The sequence below is a fragment of the Schistocerca gregaria genome, unplaced genomic scaffold (genome assembly GCF_023897955.1).
Source record: "Schistocerca gregaria isolate iqSchGreg1 unplaced genomic scaffold, iqSchGreg1.2 ptg000422l, whole genome shotgun sequence".
NCBI classification, from domain to species: Eukaryota; Metazoa; Arthropoda; class Insecta; order Orthoptera; family Acrididae; genus Schistocerca; species Schistocerca gregaria.
Window position 1 is genome coordinate 6174111 of NW_026061853.1, and position 12445 is coordinate 6186555.

Below are 12445 nucleotides of genomic sequence, written 5' to 3' on the forward strand. Positions count from 1 at the left end.
TCACATTCTCCCGTGCAACTCGGCTGCTGGTCCTCCTTTCATGCATAATGGTAAGGTCCTAGCTCATATCCAAGGCACCAAAGAAGTGTAAAAAGTCAATAATCGATACATCAAACGTGAATTGTACTACTTCTCACTTGCTATTACATCAACATACAAGCTTCATCTGTGTTCTACTATGGTGCTTTTACTGTCCCCGCATACCGCAGCACGCGACATAGCTTTGCAGACGATAAATGTAACCGTTTCAGAGAGAAGAGCGGCCAATGTGATGATCTGGCTTTAAGTCGATTCGATAACAAATGACGAATACGGACGGATTTCTCAGGTTTTTCCTACATATGAACACTTTTCACATTCTCCCGTGCAACTCGGCTGCTAGTTCTCCTTACATGCAGAACCTTAAGGTCATAGCTCATGTCCAAGGAACCAAAGCCAGCTAAAAAGTCAATAATCGATACCTAAAACTTGAATTGTACTACTTCTTACTGGCTATTACATCAACTTAGAACCTTCATCTGTGTTCTACTATGGTGCTAATAGTGTCTCCGCATACCGCAGCACGCGACATATCTTTGCAGACGATAAGTATACCGTTTTAGACAGAAATGCGGCCATTGTGACGATCTGGCTTTAAGTCGATTCGATAACAAATTACGATAACGAACGGATTTTTCGGGTTTTTACTGCATATGAACACTTTTCACATTCTCCCGTGCAACTCAGCTGCTAGTCCTCCTTTCATGCAGAATCTTAAGGTCCTAGCTCATGTCCAAGGCACCAAAGCCACCTAAAAAGTCAATAGTCGATACCTAAAACTTGAATAGTACTACTTCTTACTGGCTATTACATCAACATAGAAGCTCCATCTGTGTTCTACTATGGTGCTTTTAGTTCTCCACATACCGCAGCACGCGACATAGCTTTGCAGACGATAAGTACAACCGTTTCAGAGAGAAGAGAGGCCAATGTGACGATTTGGCTTTAAGTCGATTCGATAACAAATGACGAAAACGGATGGATTTCACAGGTTTTTACTACATATGAACACTTTTCACATTCTCCCGTGCAACTCGGCTGCTAGTTGTCCTTTCATGCAGAATCTTAAGGTCCTAGCTCATGTCCAAACGCACCAAAGCCAGCTAAAAGGTCAATAATCGATACCTAAAACTTGAATTGTACTACTTCTTACTGGCTATTACATCAACTTAGAAGCTTCATCTGTGTTCTACTATGGTGCTTTAAGTGTCTCCGCATACCGCAGCACGCGACATAGCTTTGTAGACGATAAGTACAACCGTTTTAGACAGAAATGCGGCCAATGTGACGGTCTGGCTTTAAGTCGATTCGATAACAAATGACGAAAACGGACGGATTTCTAGGTTATTACTACATATGAACACTTTTCACATTCTCCCGTGCAACTCGGTAGCTAGTCCTTCTTTCATGCAGAATCTTAAGGTCCTAGCTCATGTCCAAGGAACCAAAGCCGGCTAAAAATCAATAATCGATAACTAAAACTTGAATTGTACTACTTCTTACTGGCTATTACATTAAATTAGATGCTTCATCTGTGTTTTACTATGGTGGTTTTAGTGTCTCCGCATACCGCAGCACACGTCTTAGCTTTGCAGACGATAAGTACAACCGTTTCAGAGAGATGAGCGGCAAGTGTGACATTCTGGTTTTTAGTCGATTCGATAACAAATGACGAAAACGGACGGATTTCTCAGGTTTTTACTACATATGAACACTTTTCACATTCTCCCGTGCAACTCGGCAGCTAGTCCTCCTTTCATGCAGAATCTTAAGGTCCTAGCTCATGTCCAAGGAACCAAAGCCAGCTAAAAAGTCAATAATCGATAACTAAAACTTGAATTGTACTACTTCTTACTGGCTATTACATTAAATTAGATGCTTCATCTGTGTTTTACTATGGTGGTTTTAGTGTCTCCGCATACCGCAGCACACGTCTTAGCTTTACAGACGATAAGTACAACCGTTTCAGAGAGAAGAGCGGCAAGTGTGACATTCTGGTTTTAAGTCGATTCGATAACAAATGACGAAAACGGACGGATTTCTCAGGTTTTTACTACATATGAACACTTTTCACATTCTCCCGTGCAACTCGGCTGCTAGTTCTCTTTTCATGCAGAATCTTAAGGTCCTAGCTCATGTCCAACCGCACCAAAGCCAGCTAAAAAGTCAATAATCGATACCTAATACTTGAATTGTACTACTTCTTACTGGCTATTACATCAACATAGAAGCTTCATCTGTGTTCTGCTATGGTGCTTTTAGTATTTCCACATACCGCAGCACGCGACATAGCTTTGCAGACGATAAGTACAACCGTTTCAGAGAGAAGAGAGGCCAATGTGACGATTTGGCTTTAAGTCGATTCGATAACAAATGACGAAAACGGACGGATTTCTCAGGTTTTTACTACATGTGAACACTTTTCACATGCTCCCGTGCAACTCGGCTGCTAGTTCTCCTTTCATGCAGAATCTTAAGGTCCTAGCTCATGTCCAAGGCAAAAAAGCCAGCTAAAAAGTCAATAATCGATACCTAAAACTTGAATTGTACTACTTCTTACTGGCTATTACATTAAATTAGATGCTTCATCTGTGTTTTACTATTGTGGCTTTAGTGTCTCCGCATACTGCAGCACACGTCATAGCTTTGCAGACGATAAGTACAACCGTTTCAGAGAGAAGAGCGGCAAATGTGACATTCTGGCTTTAAGTCGATTCGATAACAAATGACGAAAAAGAACGGAATTCTCCGGTTTTTACTACATATGAACACTTCTCACATTCTCCCGTGCAACGCGGCTGCTAGTCCTCCTTTCATGCAGAATCTTAACGTCCGAGCTCATGTCCAAGGCACCTAAGCCAGCTAAGAAGTCAATAATCGATACCTAAAACTAGAATTGTACTACATCTTACTGGCTATTACATCAACTTAGAAGCTTCATCTGTGTTTTACTATGGTGGTTTTAGTGTCTCCGCATACCGCAGCACACTTCATAGCTTTGCAGACGATAAGTACAACCGTTTAAGAGAGAAGAGCGGCCAATGTGAAGATCTGGCTTTAAGTCGAGTCGATAACAAATGGCGAAAACGGACGGATTTCTCAGGTTTTTACTACATATGAACACTTTTCACATTCTCCCGTGCAAATCAGCTGCTAGTCCTCCTTTCATGAAGAATCTTAAGGTCCTAGCTCATGTCCAATGCACCAAAGATAGCTATAAAGTCAATAATCGATACCTAAAACTTGAATTGTACTACTTCTTACTATCTATTACATCAACTTAGAAGCTTCATCTGTGTTCTACTATGATGCTTTTAGTGTCTCCACATACCGCAGCACGCGACATAGCTTTGCATACGATAAGTACAATCGTTTTAGACATCAATGCGGCCAATGTGACGATATGGCTTTAAGTCGATTCGATAACAAATGACGAAAACGAACGGATTTCTAGGTTTTTACTACATATGAACACATTCCACATACTTCCGTGCAACTCGGCTGCTAGTCCTCCTTTCATGCAGAATCTTAAGGTCCTAGCTCATGTCCAAGGCACCAAAGCCAGCTAAGAAATTACTAATCGATACCTAAAACTTGAATTGGACTACTTCTTACTGGCTATTACATTAAATTAGATGCTTCATCTGTGTTTTAATATTGTTGTTTTAGTGTCTCCGCATACCGCAGCACACGTCATAGCTTTGCAGACGATAAGTACAACCGTTTCAGAGAGAAGAGCGGCCAATGTGACATCCTGGCTTTAAGTCGATTCGATAACAAATGACGAAAAAGGACGGATTTCTCAGATTTTTACTACATATGAACACTTCTCACATTCTCCCGTGCAACGCGGCTGCTAGTCCTCCTTTCATGCAGAATCTTAACGTCCTAGCTCATGTCCAAGGCACCAAAGCCAGCTAAAAAGTCAATAATCGATACCTAAAACTAGAATTTTACTATATCTTACTGGCTATTACATCAACTTAGAAGCTTCATCTGTGTTTTACTATGGTGGTTTTAGTGTCTCCGCATACCGCAGCACACGTTATAGCTTTGCAGACGATAAGTACAACCGTTTCAGAGAGAAGAGCGGCCAATGTGAAGATCTGGCTTTAAGTCGAGTCGATAACAAATGACGAAAACGGACGGATTTCTCAGGTTTTTACTACATATGAACACTTTTCACATTCTCCCGTGCAACTCAGCTGCTAGTCCTCCTTTCATGAAGAATCTTAAGGTCCTAGCTCATGTCCAAGGCACCAAAGATAGCTATAAAGTCAATAATCGATACCTAAAACTTGAATTGTACTACTTCTTACTATCTATTACAACAACTTAGAAGCTTCATCTGCGTTCTACTATGATGCTTTTAGTGTCTCCGCATACCGCAGCACGCGACATAGCTTTACAAACGATAAGTACAATCGTTTTAGACATAAATGCGGCCAATGTGACGATCTGGCTTTAAGTCGATTCGATAACAAATGACGAAAACGGACGGATTTCTAGGTTTTTACTACATATGAACACATTCCACATTCTTCCGTGCAACTCGGCTGCTAGTCCTCCTTTCATGCAGAATCTTAAGGTCCTAGCTCATGTCCAAGGCACCAAAGCCAGCTAAAAAGTCAATAATCCATACCTAAAACTTGAATTGTACTATATCTTACTGGCTATTACATCAACTTACAAGCTTCATCTTGTTTTCTACTATGGTGCTTTTAGTGTCTCCGCATACCGGAGCACGAGACATAGCTTTGCAGACGATAATTAGGACCGTTTCAGAGAGAAGAGCGGCCAATGTGAAGATCTGGCTTTAAGTCGAGTCGATAACAAATGACGAAAACGGACGGATTTCTCAGGTTTTTACTACATGTGAACACTTTTCACATTCTCCCGTGCAACTCGGCAGCTAGTCCTTCTTTCATGCAGAATCTTAAGGTCCTAGCTCATGTCCAAGGAACCAAAGCCAGCTAAAAAGTCAATAATCGATACCTAAAACTTGAATTGGTCTACTTCTTACTGGCTATTACATCAACTTAGAACCTTCATCTGTGTTCTACTATGGTGCTTTTAGTGTCTCCGCATACCGCAGCACGCGACATAGCTTTGCAGACGATAAGTACAATCATTTCAGAGAGAAGAGCGACCAATGTGACGATCTGGCTTTAAGTCGATTCGATAACAAATGACGAAAACGGACGGATATCTAGGTTTTTACTACATATGAACACTTTTCACATTGTCCCGTGCAACTCTGCTGCTAGACCTCCTTTCATGCAGAATCTTAAGGTCCTAGCTCATGTCCAAGGCACCAAAGCCAGCTAAAAAGTCAATAATCGATACCCAAAACTTGAATTGGACTACTTCTTACTGGCTATTACATCAACTTAGAACCTTCATCTGTGTTCTACTATGGTGCTTTTAGTGTCTCCGGATACCGCAGCACGGGACATAGCTTTGCAGTCGATAAGTACAACCGTTTCAGAGAGAAGAGCGGCCAATGTGACGATCTGGCCTTATGTAGATTCGATAAAAAAAATGACGATAACGAACGGATGTTTCGGGTTTTTACTGCATATGAACACTTTTCACATTCTCCCGTGCAACTTGGCTGCTAGTCCTCCTTTCATGCAGAATCTTAAGGTCCTAGCTCAAGTCCAAGGCACCAAAGCCACCTAAAAAAGTCAATAATAGATACCTAAAACTTGAATTGTACTACTTCTTACTGGCTATTACATCAACTTAGAAGCTTCATCTGTGTTCTACTATGGTGCTTTTAGTGTCTCCGCATACCGCAGCACGCGATATAGCGATGCAGTCGATAAGTACAATCGTTTCAGAGAGAAGAGCGACCAATATGACGTTCTGGCTTTAAGTCGATTCGATAACAAATGACGATAACGAACGGATTTTTCGGGTTTTTCCTGCATATGAACATTTTTCACATTCTCCTGTGCAACTCAGCTGCTAGTCCTCCTTTCATGCAGAATCTTAAGGTCATAGCTCATGTCCAAGGCACCAAAGCCAGCTAAGAAATTACTAATCGATACCTAAAACTTGAATTGGACTACTTCTTACTGGCTATTACATTAAATTAGATGCTTCATCTGTGTTTTACTATTGTTGTTTTAGTGTCTCCGCATACCGCAGCACACGTCATAGCTTTGCAGACGATAAGTACAACCGTTTCAGAGAGAAGAGCGGCCAATGTGACATTCTGGCTTTAAGTCGATTCGATAACAAATGACGAAAAAGGACGGATTTCTCAGGTTTTTACTACATATGAACACTTCTCACTTCTCCCGTGCAACGCGGCTGCTAGTCCTCCTTTCATGCAGAATCTTAACGTCCTAGCTCATGTCCAAGGCACCAAAGCCAGCTAAAAAGTCAATAATCGATACCTAAAACTAGAATTGTACTATATCTTACTGGCTATTACATCAACTTAGAAGCTTCATCTGTGTTTTACTATGGTGGTTTTAGTGTCTCCGCATACCGCAGCACACGTCATAGCTTTGCAGACGATAAGTACAACCGTTTCAGAGAGAAGAGCGGCCAATGTGACGATCTGGCTTTAAGTCGAGTCGATAACAAATGACGAAAACGGACGGATTTCTAGGTTTTTACTACATATGAACACATTCCACATTCTTCCGTGCAACTCGGCTGCTAGTCCTCCTTCATGCAGAATCTTAATGTCCTAGCTCATGTCCAAGGCACCAAAGCCAGCTAAAAAGTCAATAATCCATACCTAAAACTTGAATTGTACTATATCTTACTGGCTATTACATCAACTTACAAGCTTCATCTTGTTTTCTACTATGGTGCTTTTAGTGTCTCCGCATACCGGAGCACGAGACATAGCTTTGCAGACGATAATTAGGACCGTTTCAGAGAGAAGAGCGGCCAATGTGAAGATCTGGCTTTAAGTCGAGTCGATAACAAATGACGAAAACGGACGGATTTCTCAGGTTTTTACTACATGTGAACACTTTTCACATTCTCCCGTGCAACTCGGCAGCTAGTCCTCCTTTCATGCAGAATCTTAAGGTCCTAGCTCATGTCCAAGGAACCAAAGCCAGCTAAAAAGTCAATAATCGATACCTAAAACTTGAATTGGTCTACTTCTTACTGGCTATTACATCAACTTAGAACCTTCATCTGTGTTCTACTATGGTGCTTTTAGTGTCTCCGCATACCGCAGCACGGGACATAGCTTTGCAGACGATAAGTACAATCGTTTCAGAGAGAAGAGCGACCAATGTGACGATCTGGCTTTAAGTCGATTCGATAACAAATGACGAAAACGGACGGATTTCTAGGTTTTTACTACATATGAACACTTTTCACATTGTCCCGTGCAACTCTGCTGCTAGTCCTCCTTTCATGCAGAACCTTAAGGTCCTAGCTCATGTCCAAGGCACCAAAGCCAGCTAAAAAGCCAATAATCGATACCTAAAACTTGAATTGGACTACTTCTTACTGGCTATTACATCAACTTAGAACCTTCATCTGTGTTCTACTATGGTGCTTTTAGTGTCTCCGGATACCGCAGCACGCGACATAGCTTTGCAGTCGATAAGTACAATCGTTTCAGAGAGAAGAGCGACCAATGTGACGATCTGGCTTTAAGTCGATTCGGTAACAAATGACGAATACGGACGGATTTCTCAGGTTTTTACTACATATGAACACTTTTCACATTCTCCCGTGCAACTCGGCTGCTAGTCCTCCTTTCATGCAGATTCTTAAGGTCCTAGCTCATGTTCAAGGCACCAAAGCCAGCTAAGAAATTACTAATCGATACCTAAAACTTGAATTGGACTACTTCTTACTGGCTATTACATTAAATTAGATGCTTCATCTGTGTTTTACTATGGTGATTTTAGTGTCTCCGCATACCGCAGCACACGTCATAGCTTTGCAGACGATAAGTACAACCGTTTCAGTGAGAAGAGCGGCCAATGTGACATTCTGGCTTTAAGTCGATTCGATAACAAATGACGAAAAAGGACGGATTTCTCAGGTTTTTACTACATATGAACACTTCTCACATTCTCTCGTGCAACGCGGCTGCTAGTCCTCCTTTCATGCAGAATCTTAACGTCCTAGCTCATGTCCAAGGCACCAAAGCCAGCTAAAAAGTCAATAATCGATACCTAAAACTAGAATTGTACTATATCTTACTGGTTATTACATCAACTTAGAAGCTTCATCTGTGTTTTACTATGGTGGTTTTAGTGTCTCCGCATACCGCAGCACACGTCATAGCTTTGCAGACGATAAGTACAACCGTTTCAGAGAGAAGAGCGGCCAATGTGAAGATCTAGCTTTAAGTCGAGTCGATAACAAATGACGAAAACGGACGGATTTCTCAGGTTTTTACTACATATGAACACTTTTCACATTCTCCCGTGCAAATCAGCTGCTAGTCCTCCTTTCATGAAGAATCTTAAGGTCCTAGCTCATGTCAAAGTCACCAAAGATAGCTATAAAGTCAATAATCGATACCTAAAACTTGAATTGTACTACTTCTTACTATCTATTACATCAACTTAGAAGCTTCATCTGTGTTCTACTATGATGCTTTTAGTGTCTCCGCATACCGCAGCACGCGACATAGCTTTGCATACGATAAGTACAATCGTTTTAGACATAAATGCGGCCAATGTGACGATCTGGCTTTAAGACGATTCGATAAAAAATTGACGATAACGAACGGATTTTTCAGGTTTTTACTGCATATCAACACTTTTCAGATTCTCCCGTGCAACTCAGCTGCTAGTCCTCCTTTCATGCAGAATCTTAAGGTCCTAGCTCAAGTAGAAGGCACCAAAGCCCCCTAAAAAGTTAATAATCGATACCTAAAACTTGAATTGTACTACTTCTTACTGGCTATTACATCAACTTAGAAGCTTCATCTGTGTTCTACTATGGTGCTTTTAGTGTCTCCGCATACCGCAGCACGCGACATAGCTTTGCAGACGATAAGTACAACCGTTTCAGGGAGAAGAGCGGCCAATGTGACGATCTGGCTTTAAGTCGATTCGGTAACAACTGACGAAAACGGACGGATTTCTAGGTTTTTACTACATATGAACACATTCCACATTCTCCCATGCAACTCCGCTGCTAGTCCTCCTTTCATGCAGAATCTTAAGGTCCTAGCTCATGTCAAAGGCACCAAAGCCAGCTAAAACGTCAATAATCGATACCCAAAACTTGAATTGGACTACTTCTTACTGGCTATTACATCAACTTAGAACCTTCATCTGTGTTCTAGTATGGTGCTTTTAGTGTCTCCGGATACCGCAGCACGCGACATAGCTTTGCAGTCGATAAGTACAATCGTTTCAGAGAGAAGAGCGACCAATGTGACGATCTGGCTTTAAGTCGATTCGGTAACCAATGACGAATACGGACGGATTTCTCAGGTTTTTACTACATATGAACACTTTTCACATTCTCCCGTGCAACTCGGCTGCTAGTCCTCCTTTCATGCAGATTCTTAAGGTCCTAGCTCATGTCCAAGGCACCAAAGCCAGCTATAAAGTCCATTATCGATACCTAAAACTTGAATTGTACTACTTCTTACTGGCTATTACATTAAATTAGATGCTTCATCTGTGTTTTACTATGGTGATTTTAGTGTCTCCGCATACCGCAGCACACGTCATATCTTTGCAGACGATAAGTACAACCATTTCAGAGAGAAGAGCGGCCAATGTGACGATCTGGCCTTATGACGATTCGTTAAAAAAATGACGATAACGAACGGATTTTTCAGGTTTTTACTGCATATCAACACTTTTCAGATTCTCCCGTGCAACTCAGCTGCTAGTCCTCCTTTCATGCAGAATCTTAAGGTCCTTGCTCAAGTCCAAGGCACCAAAGCCCCCTAAAAAGTCAATAATCGATACCTAAAACTTGAATTGTACTACTTCTTACTGGCTATTACATCAACTTAGAAGCTTCATCTGTGTTCTACTATGGTGCTTTTAGTGTCTCCGCATACCTCAGCACGCGACATAGCTTTGCAGACGATAAGTACAACCGTTTCAGAGAGAAGAGCGGCCAATGTGACGATCTGGCTTTAAGTCGATTCGATAACAAATGACGAAAACGGACGGATTTCTCAGGTTTTTACTACATATGAACACTTTTCACATTCTCCCGTGCAACTCGGCAGCTAGTCCTCCTTTCATGCAGAATCTTAAGGTCCTAGCTCATGTCCAAGGAACCAAAGCCAGCTAAAAAGTCAATAATCGATACCTAAAACTTTAATTGGTCTACTTCTTACTGGCTATTACATCAACTTAGAACCTTCATCTGTGTTCTACTATGGTGCTTTTAGTGTCTCCGCATACCGCAGCACGCGACATAGCTTTGCAGACGATAAGTACAATCGTTTCAGAGAGAAGAGCGACCAATGTGACGATCTGGCTTTACGTCGATTCGATAACAAATGACGAAAACGGACGGATTTCTAGGTTTTTACTACATATGAACACTTTTCACATTGTCCCGTGCAACTCTGCTGCTAGTCCTCCTTTCATGCAGTATCTTAAGGTCCTAGCTCATGTCCAAGGCACCAAAGCCAGCTAAAAAGTCAATAATCGATACCTAAAACTTGAATTGGACTACCTCTTACTGGCTATTACATCAACTTAGAACCTTCATCTGTGTTCTACTATGGTGCTTTTAGTGTCTCCGTATACCGCAGCACGCGACAGAGCTTTGCAGTCGATAAGTACAATCGTTTCAGAGAGAAGACCGACCAATGTGACGATCTGGCTTTAATTCGATTCGGTAACAAATGACGAATACGGACGGATTTCTCAGGTTTTTACTACATATGAACACTTTTCACATTCTGCCGTGCAACTCGGCTGCTAGTCCTCCTTTCATGCAGATTCTTAAGGTCCTAGCTCATGTCCAAGGCACCAAAGCCAGCTAAAAAGTCCATAATCGCTACCTAAAACTTGAATTGTACTACTTCTTACTGGCTATTACATTAAATTAGATGCTTCATCTGTGTTTTACTATGGTGCTTTTAGTGTCTCCGCATACCGCAGCACACGTCATATCTTTGCAGACGATAAGTACAACCATTTCAGAGAGAATAGTGGCCAATGTGACGATCTGGCCTTATGTCGATTCGATAAAAAAATGACGATAACGAACGGATTTTTCGGGTTTTTACTGCATATGAACACTTTTCACATTCTCCCGTGCAACTCGGCTTCTAGTCCTCCTTTCATGCAGAATCTTAAGGTCCTAGCTCAAGTCCAAGGCACCAAAGCCACCTAAAAAGTCAATAATCGATACCTAAAACTTGAATTGTACTACTTCTTACTGGCTATTACATCAACTTAGAAGCTTCATCTGTGTTCTACTATGGTGCTTTTAGTGTCTCCGCATACCGCAGCACGCGACATAGCTTTGCAGACGATAAGTACAACCGTTTCAGAGAGAAGAGTGGCCAATGTGACGATCTGGCTTTACGTCGATTCGATAACAAATGACGAAAACGGACCGATTTCACAGGTTTTAACTACATATGAACACTTTTCACATTCTCCCGTGCAACTCTGCAGCTAGTCCTCCTTTCATGCAGAATCTTAAGGTCCTAGCTCATGTCCAAGGCACCAAAGCCAGCTAAAAAGTCAATAATCGAAACCTAAAACTTGAATTGTACTATATCTTACTGGCTATTACATCAACTTAGAAGCTTCATCTGTTTTCTACTATGGTGCTTTTAGTGTCTCCGCATACCGGAGCAAGAGACATAGCTTTGCAGACGATAATTAGGACCATTTCAGAGAGAAGAGCGGCCAATGTGATGATCTGGCTTTAAGTCGAGTCGATAACAAATGACGAAAACGGACCGATTTCACAGGTTTTAACTACATATGAACACTTTTCACATTCTCCCGTGCAACTCTGCAGCTAGGCCTCCTTTCATGCAGAATCTTAAGGTCCTAGCTCATGTCCAAGGAACCAAAGCCAGCTAAAAAGTCAATAATAGATACCTAAAACTTGAATTGGACTACTTCTTACTGGCTATTACATCAACTTAGAAGATTCATGTGTGTTCTATTATGGTGCGTTTAGTGTCTCCACATACCGCAGCACGCTACATAGCTTTGCAGACGATAAGTACAACCGTTTCAGAGAGAAGAGCGGCCAATGTAACGATCTGGATTTAAGTCGATTCGATAACAAATGACGAAAACGGACGGATTTCTAATGTTTTTGCTACATGTGAACACTTTTCACATTCTCCCGTGCAACTCGGCTGATAGTCCTCCTTTCATGCAGAATATCAAGGTCCTAGCTCATGTCCAAGGCACAAAAGCAAGCTAAAAAGTCAATTATCGATACCTAAAACTTGAGTTGTACT